We start from the raw sequence: 16,115 nt of genomic DNA on the forward strand, positions 1-16,115 counted from the left end.
CTTGCAACGCCCGGGCCAACCCGGCATTTTCCCCCCGAAAAAGCACAAGTCCTTCAGGGTACCAGAACAGCAGATCTGCTCCCCGGCGGACAACGGGTTAACTGACCTGGTCCGGCGCGACCAGAACCAGTCCCGTGTCCTAATCACGCCACCATCCCCAGTCCTAAGAGGGGGTAGGTACGCGTGTCGATCTAAAACATCACAGAGGGCGCCACCAAGACGGTCAGAACATAAAAGCACCGCGCCCGGTGGCCCACCCCAAAAGCGTGAGACCCCTCCACCAATGCTTTGATCTATTCCGTTATCTCCCCCCAGAGATGAACGAGAATTCATCGAGAATAACCTAGTACACTGGCGCTCGGAAGAGACAAACTCCATCCTAGTTGCCCCATAAAAACGCTGTTTCCATGATGAGCAACCAAGGCGCGCAAGCCCATGCGTGGTTCCACACAGAAGCACCCAGGGCCAGCACTATGTACACGTCGAGACCCAAAACATATCAATGGTAATTCTAACAAGAACCCAGATAACGTTCCCTCCAAGCCGCCTGGGAGAGCGGCAGGAAGCCGGCTAAGAGACACAGATATGGGTCCCATATGATGCGTCCGAGGGAAAACACCCCTGTCAACCCTGCTCTGTATAAAAGAGAGGAGACAGGGAACCCCCAGAGAGACCTCCCACGTGAGTAATAATTGAAAAGATATATGTAACATTGAGCTACGTGACCAAAAGCTCAAGACATATGCAACAGAGCGCAGAGCAGAACACTTTTTTAAGTTCTCACGCACCGCATAACTCATCTTGACAATAACAGAGGTCCACAACATGGAGCCTGAAAAGAACTCACGGAAGTCTCACAACCAATAGAAACGCGGCCAGTGACGTACTCTATGGCGGGGGGAATTCTGTGACCCACCTGCCCAAATATGGCGTGGGACCAGGGAACTCCCCCCCCCCCCCCTCTCCTGTGACGCACTGACCCAACAGCGTGACAGGAAGCCCGAAGGACAGGAGCTCCAACCCCCTGACCAATCAGAAAAAAGGGGAGGAAGGGTTTACCCCCTCATGACCCCACACCCCGGATACGATGAAAAACAACAAGCAGCGATGATACCCGTGTACCTAGCATGCTACATGAAAAGCGTATATCCACTAGGATAAGCCAAACCAAATGCACGCCAGCCACAGACGACAACTCGTTTGCGAACAGGTTTTATATACAAGGCTTTAGGCTCATGTGCGAAACACGTCACCCGTGTTTATGTCTAAAGAAAAACACAGACGTTTAAAGAGAGGGTCAAAGACCTCGGTACAAGCTACATATATGAGCACTTGTGTAGGCAACACTCTAACCAAGTTGTGGACTCGATGCCATGTTTCCAACGTAACAGAATACACACAACCCCTCAGATAAAAAACTGTAAAGTTTACCATTGCAAGAAGAACACAGTCTTCTTCATGATGAGGGAAGACAAGTCTTTCGACGAGTGCTAGCCACAGGCCTTGCCAAGCACACATATATATAGCGACCAGAACGATTTACAAGAAACTGTCCTACTCTCCTAAACAACACACAACCCCACAGCTAGGTGAGGGTTTACACATCGTATCCCCAATATATAACAGTGAATAAACACACAGTTTGTAACAAAAAACAGTCCCCCACCAGGAGGGACCTTTTATTTAGTAACAAAATTATATGTTGGGGAGGGGAAGGGGACAGGGGTAAATGGGGAGAGTCACTAGCGGCGCCTGCCGCCTGCAGCGCAGTGCTTGTCCCCACGGGGAGCCGGCCCGGAGGGACCGTTCTGGGAAACCTGGTCACGTCGATCCCTACCGTCACCTCCGGGCGTGGAGCGGCTGGCTGCGGCGGACGAGGCACTCCCTCCACTCCTGGCCTTCTTTGATGAAGGCCCAGCAGCGGCGGTGGTGGTGGCGGAGGCAACGGTCGCGGTCCTCTGCCGGCGTTGTTTTCGTCTGCCATCACCGGTGGCATCGGGTCGGGGGAAATGGGGTTGGAGCACAGAGCGCTCCTCCTCCATCTCTCTGCAGGCAGCCGTCATTTGTTGCATGGCCGACCCGAACAGCCCAGCATCGGAGAGGGGGGCCGTGAGCAGGGGAATCCTCTTCTGTTCCGGCACCCTCGCCTGCTCCAGCCAAAGGTGGCGCTGGGATAGAGTGGCCAGGGCGCGCCCCTTCCCGGCGGCTATCGCCTGCAGCTGGGTAAGGTGCAGGATGGCTCCAGCCGCCTGGGCGTGAAGGTACTGTTGATAAGATAAGATATTCCTTTATTGATCCCCTTGGGGAAATTCAGGCATCATAGCAGCATGGGGGGGAGGGGGGGGGGGGTACAGGTAGTAAAACAACACAGTGTACAGGTAGTAAAAAACAACACAGGCAGTGTAAACAATTGATCAATATGGTCAATATAATTACTATCTGACTAGCTGAAGACATATTCACATTATTCACAGTGTCACATAAGGTGCAGTATGCATAAGGTAGTGTTATAATTTACTATCTACTGAGTATACATTATTCACAGTATCACGGTATCCACTGAAATATACATTATTCACAGTATCACAGTATCACAGTATCCACATAAGGTGCAGTAAGCCTAAGGTAGTGTAGGTTGTCCTCCTTGGGTTCCTATGAGTCCCAGGTCAATGTCTGATAGCAGTCGCTGTCGCTGCCCCCTGTTGTGGAGCCTGGAGGCTGCTAGTCGCTGCCCACTGTTGTGGAGCCTGATGGCCGCTGGTATGAAGGACTGTCCGAGGCGGTTAGTTGAGTGTCGGGGGGGAATGAGTCTGTGGCTGAACGAGCTTCTCATCTTGACTAGCTCGTCGTAGATGGTCATCCAATACCGACCCGCCCGCCATCATCCCCGACATGTAGCGCGCTAGCTGCGCGATGTTAGACGTCGCAGCTAGGCTCTGAGTCGCGGCGATGTACGCCTGGTCACTCCAATTAGCCATCTGCCTAGCCGATTTCCCTTGGGGAACCGGCTTCCGCAACGGCTCCCACACCACTTCGGGACAAAGTATGGATGTCATCGGGCTATCAAGCCGAGGCACCCCATCCTTTAGTCCCTGGACCAAACCCGCCACCCGCGTGACTGGCACGTAGGCGCGGGTAAGGCCAGATTACCTGTCCCTGTTTCACGTAGGCCTCCATTGAAGGGAAGAATGGGCAGACAACGACGTTGCCAGAGATGACCTATCATGTCATCAGGAACAGGTGCAGGCAGAGGCTGCGGCAACACCACGCCATTAGCGGCTGCAGCGGCCGCCATGAGCTCGGGGAACAAGGCAAGCAACTCCCCTTGCGTACCTCCCTCCACGTCACTCGTGTCCCTCACGTACGGGAGGCTGCCATGTCGGGCGCCACCATCCGACGCGGCAGATAGCTGGGCATCTTGGCTCAGGGTCGGAGGTTCTAACCCAACACCAGAGAACAAGGGACCCCAAGGAGACGCAACACTCCCTGCCACACCCGAGGGGAGAATGATACGACTCCATTGGGGCATCAAACAAGAGCGCTCTCGCCCCCTCCATGTGATCCTCAGTTTCCATCGGAAACGGAGACAGAGCAAGAGCACTCTCGTCCGGCTCCAGCACAACCCCAAAGCAAGGCCATTCGCCCCTGCAGCTCGCCGCCCTACGACGGGAGTGAGCAGAGGCGAAGAGTCTGCGTCGCAAATCCCCAGCCACCAGAGGAGCTGTCGGCCTGTTGGCCGACTGTCCACTGGCGGGGGAACCAGGGCCGGAACTAGGCCATCTCACGGGAGACGGCGGCTCAACGGCCCCTCGGAGAGGCAGACTCAACACCAGGCGCCGCCTGGGCATATCTAACTGCCCTGACCGTGGAGTCAGAGCAGCCCCACGACGCACGGCGGACGCGGCAATGGAGAAGCACTGGTGAATGGTGACGTTGTGAGCGCTCGAACCCCCTGAAGGTGCAAACATTATGACTTTTCTTGTAAATTGGCGAGAGAGAGAAAAATAAGATACAATGTCCACGTAGCTCCTTTCCAACAACTATTTCGGCAGTAAACTCAAGTGGTGTATACAGACACTTGTCAGTGGTGAAAATAGGGAAGGAGCTGTTAGTATGGCCACGTCCCCACTTATGTAGAGGAGCGGATGTGGGTGTGGCCAGGCGGATGGGTGTGTACATGTGGAGACATTTTATTCAGAATTAGATTGAAAGGGATAAGGTTCCACTACGAGCAGAGCTTAAGCTATGCGATAATATAACAGTGAAGTGAGCGTGTGTTATTGGAATGATTGATTGATTGATTGAAAATTGTATTAATGTCCGCCTTGTTTCGAACTGGTTATGCGTTGGCCCTCTTTCGAAGTCGGTTATGCTTAGAGTTTGGAATCAGGGCTGGTGGTCTATCGCCCTGCTCTAAAGATAAACTCTAAGCCTAACAGACTTCGAAAGAGGGCCAAAGCATAACCAGTTAGAAACAACAAGGCTTCAAAGCATGCCGTCTAACAGTGAAGTGAGCGTGTGTTATTGGATTGATTGATTGAAAATTGTATTAACAGTGAAATGAGAGTGTCCTTTTGACAAATGGCATCTAACAACACATCACCATCTTGGTTTCATTCCTAAAACCACGAACGGCGGAGTGATTGTAATTTGGTTGTGGGCGGGTTTTGGGATCACAAGCGTGTGTTATGATAAATAACAACGTCTAACTTGACTGTTTTAGCCAATCAGAATCGAGAAATTTGCATGCCATTGTATAATGTGTTCTAATGAGTTGTGATCTGTTGTGTTCTAATGAGTTGTGATCTGTTGTGTTCTGATGAGCTGTGTTCTGTTTGTTCTGTTGTGTTCTAATGGGCTGGGTTCTGTTGTGTTCTAATGAGCTGTGTTCTGTTGTGTTCTAATGAGCTGTGTTCTGCTGTGTTCTAATGAGTTGTGATCTGTTGTGTTCTGATGAGCTGTGTTCCGTTTGTTCTGTTGTGTTCTAATGGGCTGTGTTCGGTTGTGTTCTAATGAGATGTGTTCTGTTGTGTTCTAATGAGCGCTGTTTACTAGCAAATAATTATCTTTGTTTGAACAGTTTATTAATGGTTCGTAAATAATGAATAATTATGTTTGTTTTGAAATGTTTACTAATGGTTAGTAAATAATGAATAATTATTAATATATAGCTTTGTTTTAAAATGTTTACTAATGGTTAGTAAATAATTAATAAATATACTTAATGGTCTGTCTGTCTGTCAATCTATCTATATATCTATGAACCAATATTAAATAATGATCAATCAACCATAACCCATTCAGGATGGTTATTATGAAGTGTGACCTCAGCCTCTGACATCACAATAAACCCAGCTGTGAGTTTGAGGAAAAACCTCCAACATGTGTTTGTAATGATACAAAGAGGTTTTTCTGTCCGACTTTAGCATTAACTGTGTGTGTGTGTGTGTGTGTGTGTGTGTGTGTGTGTGTGTGTGTGTGTGTGTGTGTGTGTGTGTGTGTGTGTGTGTGTGTGTGTGTGTGTGTGTGTGTGTGTGTGTGTGTGTGTGTGTGTGTGTGTTTGGCCTTACCAACGATGTCTTTGCTAACATATCAAATACACCGGACGTTGTTTTTGTTGACACCAGCCACAGGGAGGTGCTGGTCATAGAAGTAGGCTGTACCTTTGATCTGTACATGGACCAGGCCTTCCGCGACAAGTATATCAAATACCAACCACTGCTCAGTGTGATGGCTGACCTTGGGTATAGGTGTAGATATAGTGTACTTGACTAGATCTTCCGGTTTGAACGCAATGTGAAGCGATACGCGTTTGGTTAACGTTAATTTCGTTTAAAAACCTTATTTGAACAATACCAAAAGAGATTAAACCACATCGTATGTATTGATAAAACCTTCTACTAACTATATCAAAAGACATAAAGACTCAACATGGATATTAAGGATAAGAAAAAGGTTGGAAAGAGATTCGGCACAGATACTCCAACGGCGCCTCCGACACGGTCAAAAAATACAACAGGCGAGGCAACGGTGGTACCGTTGTTGACTAGCCCCGATGGGGGGACTATAGTGGAGAATATACCGGGACCAACGACGACTGGCCCCGAGAGGGAGACAGCAGTTGACGACACAATGGTAACGACGTGTAAAAATACCGTAAGAGATAAAGCAGGGGAATTTGAGAAGATAATCTCCAACAAACCCATCGGGTCCATCATTGCACCCACAACATCAACTGACACAAGCAGTGCAATTTCACAACCCGACTTCAACTCTCTGACTATCCTGATGAAGGAACAGATGGTCGCTTTCAAATTACACATCGAGGAATTCAAAGCACACGTCGATGCTAAATTCGAAGAGGTTATGGAAGCAGCCGCTGTACAGGCCGGGCGAATCACGGCAGTGGAGAATACGGTGATAGAAATTACACAGATGGTCCAAGTGAACGAGAAGAACCTCAACGATGGATTAACAGAGTTATCGAAGGAGATAAAACAGGTGGAAGAAGAGTGTCGGAAGAAAATACAAGAAGTCGAAGAGAAAGCAATGGAGAGGCAGCTCGAGACCCAACGTTACTACAGGCGAAATAATATCCGCATTGTGGGACTGGATGAATCAGTCAAATGCACAGACGACAGCTTTCCAACAGTGTTGGTAGATATTTTAGGTAATAACACCCTTCCCACAGCGCCGACAGTGGACCAATGTTACAGAGTCGGTACACGAGGCCAAAGAGGTAACGGTCCGAGAGTTATCATTGTTACCCTGCGCAAGACGGTAATAAGGGACGCCATCATTAGAGGAGCGCGCAATCAAAGGGGGAAACTGAAATATGGTGAAAATTCAATATCTATCTACGAAGATCTATGTAAGGAGGCCATCGCTCAGCGTTTCCCCTACAAGGATGTGATGCAGAGAATGTTTAAGAGTGGTCTCAGGCCAATTCTTAACTACCCGGCACTATTATCGATCTTGGGAAAAGACGGTATTAGGCAGGAAATACGCACGCCTAAAGCCGCCGAAGATTACATGAAGCAACATGGATCTGGTCCCCCCGGGCAGGACGCAACACTGGCTCAGAGCAGATAAGCCTATTCATCTCTCTCTTTCTCTTTGTATTTTAGTAATTTTATTAGAATGACTTTACCACGGCTCAACAAAAGTAACAGATGATATGCACGCTGGCAACAATAAGGCACAAGATGTTTAATATGGCTCGTAAGGCATTATATTTACAGTCTTCTGGTCTCTGTGGAGACAATAATCCAACATTGACATTATGAACATTCTGGATCATTCTGGGCTCCTCTCTCGACTGATCAGGGACACAAAGGAATATCCCGGAAAATACTAGAAGGTCATGACCCCTGGGTAGGAAGATCATTCTGGAACATAACAGCAGTGTTTACATATTTACTAGTATTCTACAACCTTCTAGAACAGGGGTAGGCAACGCTAGGCACGCGTTTTTTTATATAAATATTATAGTGAAATATTTTGCACTGTTGTCGCATTTATCTTGTTGACATCCTCCCACAGGTTCTTTTTACTACCACATATTTAATTGAGACCCTTTATTTGTTTATTATTTCAATTTAGCTGGAAATACATTGCTACATCATTCAGTAACATTTGCAGAGCCTTATAACAAAAACATTATTGCGGTCACCATTGTGGGATTAATCAACACATTTTATTATTTATTTTTCTATTTCATTGAACATTGCACATGTTAAAAGCAATTTTTTTTGTCAAAATGTGAGTATTACCAAGTCAACTTGTGTTCTTAAAACAATGACAATAAACATAGTTTTATTAGGTTGAAATAATGTTATAATTATTTTTCTGTTAACTTATTATGGATTGAAAACTGAAAACCTTAATGCACAGTAACTGAACTCAATATTTTTAAGTTCTGGTAACTTATTTTTTCAGTTTAGTCTTGCGATCAATCAAAACTTATTTACACGATATACCTCACATTCACCCTCCATTCACATCCTGGTGTTCTCCTGGTGTTCTCCATTAGGCCTGTAGGTGGAGCTATGACAGCACACGTACAGTACACACACCGATGGTGTGTGATGTGTCCAAAAATGAATGGGCAAATGTGAGTGAAATGGTTGCACTGTATGCAGCTGTTTGTCTGCATTGCATTCCCCCCCCCCCCCACTCAGATTTAGGGTTGATACAACCATCATAATAATATTGTTAATAATAACAATAACAATAATGATGTAATAATGTAAAAATTATCATTAAAAAGACCTGATTATGAGTACGATTAAAAATGTACGATGCATGGAATATTGTTGAGGCACACTAGTTACAACTATATTTCAAACAGGCACTCCATGTCAAAAAGGTTGCTGACCCCTTGTAAGGGCCAAATGAGTGTTTTTGTTATTGATTATTATTATTATTATTACTATTATTATTATTATTATTATTATTATTATTATTATTATTATTATTACCAATAGAAGGTTATGATTTAAGGGAATGTTATGATTATCTGTGTAGCCAGTTTGGTGGACTCTGTTGTACTGTGGGTGGATCACTCTGCACCTGTGGGTGGATCAGCCCACGGCGCGGCGGAGATCATTAAATAGGTGATAGGAATCAGCTGTTGGGCTGTAGCCGACGGGGAAAGCATATGATTTTCTTACCGCTTCGGGAACGTTTTAGATTAGTCTTATTTAGGAAACACTTTAAGCAATTAGACCAGGTTATATGATGCTTAGGATCGCTTTGATCAACCCTCCCATGTAACCTACCTATTCTAATTAAATCGGATCACCACATCGGTGTCTGATAACGGAGCTTAATGTGTGGAAGACTATTTCTTTGGACGTTGAGCGCGTATGGATTCACTCCCCGTCTATACCAGGAAGCGGCACCGGCATGTTGCCGCTACATTAAGTAAGAAAAACGCTTTTATTGAAACCAGGCGAGCTTCAATAAAGTGAAAGAGGACTCGCGCAGATATTGACGCAACCCAAGGCAGAGGGGCGTCAATAAGGACAACTGACGAGGAGGACTCGCAAGAGGACTGACAAGGATCCAGCATTGTTGAGAGAGACAATCACTGATCATCGATCAACTACCACCACACAGTGAATGATCACAGCCCGAGGACATCGCTGCCTGTGATCAGCAGGACAGATCGATCAACGAAAGCATCACCACCAAGAGGGGAGGATCCTCCCTCCCGGCTCGAGGACATCAAATGGAACGTGCGTGAGTAGAATGTATGAATGGAATAGACACTACTGCGTACGTGGCGCGCGCAAACGGCGCTGTGGAATATAAGCCAAATTATAAAGCTGTCTTAAGAAGTGGTGGATAAATATAGACAAGATGTCAGATATTGAAACAGAGAACATGGATTTGACACAAGCGGATATTGAGCTGAAACAATTAATGGCATCACGTAAAGCCAGGCTTGCAGCATGCACCCGCAAGAAAAATGAGATTATTCTGATGATGAAATCAAATGATGAACAAGGAGTAAGAACGGACATGGCATTGTTCAATAAGACACTCAGTGCTTTTAAGATAGCAATTGAGTCTGTACAGCCGTATTTACAGGATGACGATGATGATGAAACACAACGGTATGAACCAAGAATAGATGAATTCAATGCATTTATTAATGTGATGGAAAAATGGTTGATGGAAGGGAATAAGGAAAGGCAAACTCCAGCCCAAAGTCCAACTGGGTCTGGGATCCAAGAGTATCCAGTAGAGACTCAAGATAAGCTGGAAAGGGACCTTCAGGCTACAATAGGCCCAGAGGATAGCATTTCCAGGGCCCCATCAAAATCATCCAAATCATCAAAATCATCCAAATCATCAAAATCATCAAGTGGAAGCCAATCATCCAGGTTATCTGCCGCCCGTCGAAGGGCTGAAAACGAGAGGGCCACCATTCAGGCAAAAGCCGCTGCACTTTCAGCCAGACAATCTCTAAGCCTAAAGGAAGCTGAATTAGAGGCTGAATTAAATCTAAACAAGGCTAAAAGACAAGCTGAATTACAGGCTGAATTAAGTCTGCAGGAGGCTAAAGCCAGGGCTAAATTAAAGGCTGAGAAGGATAAAATTGACTTTGACACAGACATGGCTGTATCAGCGGCCAAACTCAAGATACTGGATGATTATGAGACATCATCACAAACCAACTCATCTAGAACCATGAGGTATCCATCACAAATTAACCAGCCACCCTCTCAAGAGGACGGATATGTGTACAAGATGCAACCTAGAGATGGTATGAATGAATATGTTGACCAAGCACATGCTCTAGACACCTCAGAAGGACTACCGATATTGCAATCCACGGTAGAATATGCATCCATAAATGCTGTTCCAAAAACCCCTGTGCAAAGACAGCTCTTGGACCAGTATGCATGGGCGCACACACCACAACAACAACCACAGCAGCAACAGCAGCAGCAACAACAGCAACCACAACAACAACAACAACATCAGCAACAACCACAACAGCATCAACAGCAACAGCAGCAGCAGCAACAACAACAACAGCAACAACAACAACAGCAACAGCAGCAGCAACAACAACAACAACAACAACAACAACAACAACAACAACAGCAGCAACAACAACAACAACAGCAACAACCACAACAGCATCAACAACAGCAACAACAACAACAACAACATCAACAACAACAACAACAACAACAACAACAACAACAACAACAACAACAACAACAACAACAACAACAACAACAACAACAGAGGCCTCCACAAGTAGTGAGACCCAAGCAGCCATATGTACAGCCACTACCACCTGTACAGTATCGACCACCACCATATGTGCTACCTCAGCCACAACCTTGGCAACAACCACATGCACCATATCAGCATCAGAACCCTGTGCAGCTTCAGCTACAACCATCTGGAGCTACTGCAGGACAACAGGGTCAAACCCAAACAGACCAGGTTCTATCAAATGTCATGGCAAGGCAGAACGACATTGCAGATATACTTGTCACACAGCAGAATCTGGCGCTACTCCCAACCAGGGAGATTCCCATGTTTAACGGAGATCCTATGAACTTTAGGTCATTCATGCGAGCCTTCGAGTACGGCATAGAAAATAGAACCACCAGCGAGCAAGATAGACTCTACTTTTTGGAACAATACACCACAGGGCAACCTAAAGATCTTGTGAGGAGCTGCCTACACATGCATCCGCAGGATGGATATGTGGAAGCCAAAAGACTACTTAAAGAGAATTTCGGTGATGAAATAAGGATAACAAATGCTTATATAAAGAAGGCCTTGGACTGGTCCAGCATCAAACCGGAGGATAGTCAAGCTTTGCGCGCCTACGCCCTCTACCTGAGAGGATGCAGTAATGCAATGCAGGAGCTCCACTATATGGATGAGCTAGACAATCCATCTAACCTACGACTGATCTTATCCAAGATACCCTTTAGGATCAGAGAAAGGTGGAGGTCAACAGCCTACGACATCCAGGAGCGCACTGGGCAAAGAGCCAAATTCAAGGACCTTGTGGCTTATCTGGAAAAACAAGCCAAAATGGCCTCCGACCCATTGTTCGGTGATATTCAGGACTATGGTACTGACAGAGCTGCCCCAAGGTACCTCAAGACGGCAGCCTCTGGATGGCAAGCACGAGCAGGAGCATCAGCCGCACCGGTTAAAGAGAGAAAGGAGAGAAGCAGCTTTGCCACGACAGTGACACCGGCCACAAACATACCGTCAACCGTCGGTAATGTAGGATGCAAGGCAGATGGCTCTGTGGCTTTTAGAACTCCTTGCTTGTACTGTGCAGGCGATCACTCACTTGAAGCCTGCAGGAGGATAAGAGCTCAGAAACATCTGAACAAAATAGAGTTCTTAAAGGTGAAAGGACTTTGTTTTGGTTGTCTCACCAAGGGACATCTCAGTAGGCACTGTAGCCAGCGGATGAGGTGTCAGCATTGCCAGAAAGAACACCTGACTCTGCTACACATAGAGACAAATGACCAAGAAGGACCAGACGATCAAAAGGGAACAGTCAGGTCTACGACATGGAAGGTGAAAACACCTCAACAGGTGAGGACACCAACCGTGACCAAGAAAACTGTGGGTAGTGCTCTGGTGAGGCTGGGTGAAGATAATGGGGCCGGTAAGGACTGTGCCTTAGCCATCGTGCCAGTTAAGGTGAAACAAGCTGACGGAAGTAGGTATGTAACTACATATGCCTTCTTGGACCATGGCAGCTCGGCATCCTTTTGCACAGAGAGCCTCATGAGGAAGCTGAATGCTAAGGGCCGGAAAACCTCAATTCTCCTTACAACCATGGCACAAGAGAAACCAGTCCCGGCATATGAGATATCAGGCCTGGAGGTAGGCAACATCGATGACAACACATTTCTTGCACTGCCTACAATTTACACTCAACCAGCAATCCCTGTGTCAAAAGAAAACATCCTTACACAGGAGGAATTGAAAAGATGGCCCTACCTGAAGGATGTTCACACCACTCAGATTGATGCAGAGGTGGAACTTCTGATTGGAATCAATACCCCAAGAGCCATGGAACCTTGGCAGGTCATAAACAGTCAGGATGACGGGCCATATGCGGTGAGGACACTCTTGGGATGGGCGGTTTGTGGTCCACTTAACATCAACGCGGTGGATGAGATGGGAAGGCCCAAAGCCACAGCAAACAGAATATCAATCGCGAAACTGGAGGACCTGCTTGTGGAACAATACAATCAGGACTTTTCTGAAAAGCACCATGATGAGCAGAATGAGCCATCGGTAGAGGACAAAAAGTGCATAAAGATCGCCACCAGTTCAATAACCTTAAAAGATGGTCATTATCATTTGCCACTCCCCTTTCGAAAGGGAGATGTGATGATGCCCAACAACAGACAGGTGGCGACACAACGAGCCATGGGCCTGCAAAAGAAGCTCAGGAAGAATGAGGAGTACCATGCAGAGTACAAAGGATTCATGGAAGAGGTAATCAGAATGGACTACGCAGAGAAGGTACCTCTTCAAGAGCTAAGCAAAAAAGATGGCCATGTCTGGTACATACCCCATCACGGGGTGTATCACAAAAGAAAGAACAAATTACGAGTGGTGTTTGATTGCACATCATCATTCCAAGGCACATCACTCAATGATGAACTGCTTCAGGGTCCAGACCTGACAAACACACTAATAGGAGTGTTGTTAAGATTCCGTCAAGACCAAGTAGCCTTCATGGCAGACATACAAGGAATGTTCCATCAGGTCAGAGTCCATCCAGATCACATTGACTTTCTCCGATTCTTATGGTGGCCAGATGGCGATATCACCCGGCTGCTGGAAGAGTACAGGATGAAGGTACACCTGTTCGGTGCCGTATCTTCACCTAGTTGTTCCAACTTTGCTCTGAGACAGACAGCGGAGGATAACAGTGATCATTACGGCCAAGAAGTCACCGATACCATCAGGTCTAACTTTTCCGTTGATGACTGCCTGAAGTCGGTGGAGACAGTGAGCCAAGCCGTCAAGTTGACAGAAGGACTCAGAGAAGCATGTGCAAGAGGTGGATTCAGACTCACCAAATGGGTGAGCAACAATAAAGAGGTGCTGGCTAGCCTCCCTGAAGAGGACAAGGCCAAGCAGAACGTTGAGTTGGATCTTGATTGGGAGAAACCACTCACTGAACGAGCTCTAGGCATCCAATGGAACCTTGAAAGTGACACATTCAATTTCCGAGTTACCATCAGGAATCGACCCCTAACCAGGAGAGGCATTCTTTCCATCGTATGTTCCATGTATGACCCACTTGGTTTCCTAGCTCCTTATGTGCTCACGGCAAAAATGATTCTTCAAGAGCTCTGCAGGAACAAGTGCGGATGGGATACAGATATCCCGGAGCCACTGGCAAAACGGTGGCAAGAGTGGTTTTCAGACCTGGACAAGCTGTCAGAGCTCAGGATAAACAGGTGCATGAAACCCGCCAGTTTTGGGAAACTGGAAGCTGTTCAACTCCACCACTTCTGCGATGCAAGCGAATCAGGATACGGTACAGTGAGTTACGCAAGGTACACAAATGACCAGGGTGAGATACACACGGCATTTGTGATGGGAAAAGCAAAGGTAGCCCCTCTGAAACAAGTAACAATCCCTCGGATGGAACTTGCCGCAGCTACTCTGGCTTCCCGTATGGACAGAATGCTCAGAAAAGAGCTACACCTGACACTGAAAGAGTCGGTACTATGGACAGACAGCCAGACAGTCCTAAAATATGTCTACAATGAGAAAAGACGATTTCTGACATTTGTGGCCAATCGCCTCGCCATTATTCAGGACCTCACCACGACATCTCAATGGAGGTACGTGAGCTCGAAGGAGAACCCTGCAGATGAGGCATCAAGAGGTTTGGATGCTGACAGGATGCTCAAGTCAAAGCAATGGTTCAGTGGCCCAGGATTCCTACAGCAGGAAGAGGAGCACTGGCCGAATAGACCAGAGGAGTTATATGGTTCAGTGCACCAAGATGACCCAGAAGTCAAGAAAGAGGTCTTTGTAAGTAGTGTTACGGTAGAAGAGGCAAACCCGACAAGTCAGCTGATTGGGCACTACTCAACCTGGAATAGGTTGACAAGAGCAACTGCGTGGTTCCTAAGACTAAAACGACTACTTCGAGCCAGGCTCCAAAAGAAGGAGCCAGGCCCTAGCATGGATCAAGCCTCCACCGACTCCATAGTGCAAACTAGCCTGTCAGTAGAGGAATTGACTAAGGCCAGGCATGCACTCATACGCTACTCTCAAGAGCAGCACTTCAAGGACGAGATAACATCTCTCAGGAAGGGAAAATCTGTGAAGCTATCCAGCTCCATTTTAAGACTGGATCCACTCCTGGATGATGGATTGCTGAGAGTGGGAGGTAGGCTGAACAAAATGGCCATGCCAGTGGAAGAGAAACACCCACTGATCCTGCCCAAACACACTCGCATATCAAGCTTGATTGTGAGGCAGATCCATGAACAACTGCGACACTCGGGGAGAGGACACACCCTTTCCAGGCTAAGGAAGCGATACTGGCTACCCTGCGCTAATTCCATGACCAGGAAGGTCATTAGGGAGTGTGTAGTCTGTAGACGTGTACTAGCCAAGCCTGGTGTACAGAAAATGTCAGACCTACCCGTGGATCGGATAACACCGGACCTCCCACCTTTTACTCATGTGGGTATTGATTATTTCGGCCCCATAGAGGTAAAGAGAGCACGGAGTACCGTCAAGAGATGGGGTGTCATTTTTACTTGCCTAGTGACACGGGCCGTTCATCTTGATGTAGCACACTTCCTTGACACTGCATCCTGTATAAACGCCATCAGAAGATTCATTTGCAGACAGGGTCCAGTACGCTCCATAAGGACGGATCAAGGGACCAATTTCGTTGGTGCCCAGAGAGAGCTAAACCAGGCCCTCAAGCAGCTGGACCAAACTAAAATTAGCACCATAATGGCGGACTCTGGAGTAAAGTGGATTTTCAATCCCCCCTCTGCGGCCCACTTCGGTGGGGTATGGGAGAGGTTGATCAAGTCGACAAAAAGGATCCTCCAGTCGGTCCTGAAGGAACAAAAGGTGGATGATGAGACTCTCCTCACAGCACTGTGTGAGGTGGAAGCCATTATGAACGATCGCCCACTTACCACGGTGTCCAACGACCCCAAAGATTTAGAACCCCTTACACCAAACCACCTACTCCTCTTGAAGGGACAACCTGTTATGCCTCCAGGTGTATTTGAGAAGGAGGATATGTAATAATAATAATCTTTATTTATATAGCACCTTTCATACACGGAGTGCAGCTCAAAGTGCTTAACAGAGCAAAGAAATAAAAACACAACATTTTACAATAAAGCACAAAAAAAAAGTGAGGAAAAGAAAAGCAGGATTTTAAGACCAGCAAAACATGATTAAGAAAATAGCTAAAAAGCATAAATGACAACAGGCATTTTAAAATCAGCTAAAAGCAAGAGTATAAAAATATGTCTTGAGCTGTGCTTTAAAGCTATCCACAGAGGCTGCCTGTTTTATATGTAGTGGGAGATTATTCCACGCCGTCGGCCCAT

General features: G+C 46.7%; 1 protein-coding gene across 1 annotated transcript in view; it reads left to right on the top strand.

Moving 5' to 3' along the window:
• LOC311233502 (sodium channel protein type 4 subunit alpha B-like) overlaps positions 1–16,115 on the top strand; it is a gene marked incomplete at its 3' end in the record, with an annotated part of 179,305 nt that overhangs the window by 112,274 nt on the left and 50,916 nt on the right. The gene's annotated exons all lie outside the window — the stretch shown is intronic.

Source organism: Notolepis coatsorum (assembly GCF_963971535.1).
Source record: "Notolepis coatsorum genome assembly, chromosome: 8".
Classification (NCBI taxonomy): Eukaryota; Metazoa; Chordata; class Actinopteri; order Aulopiformes; family Paralepididae; genus Notolepis; species Notolepis coatsorum.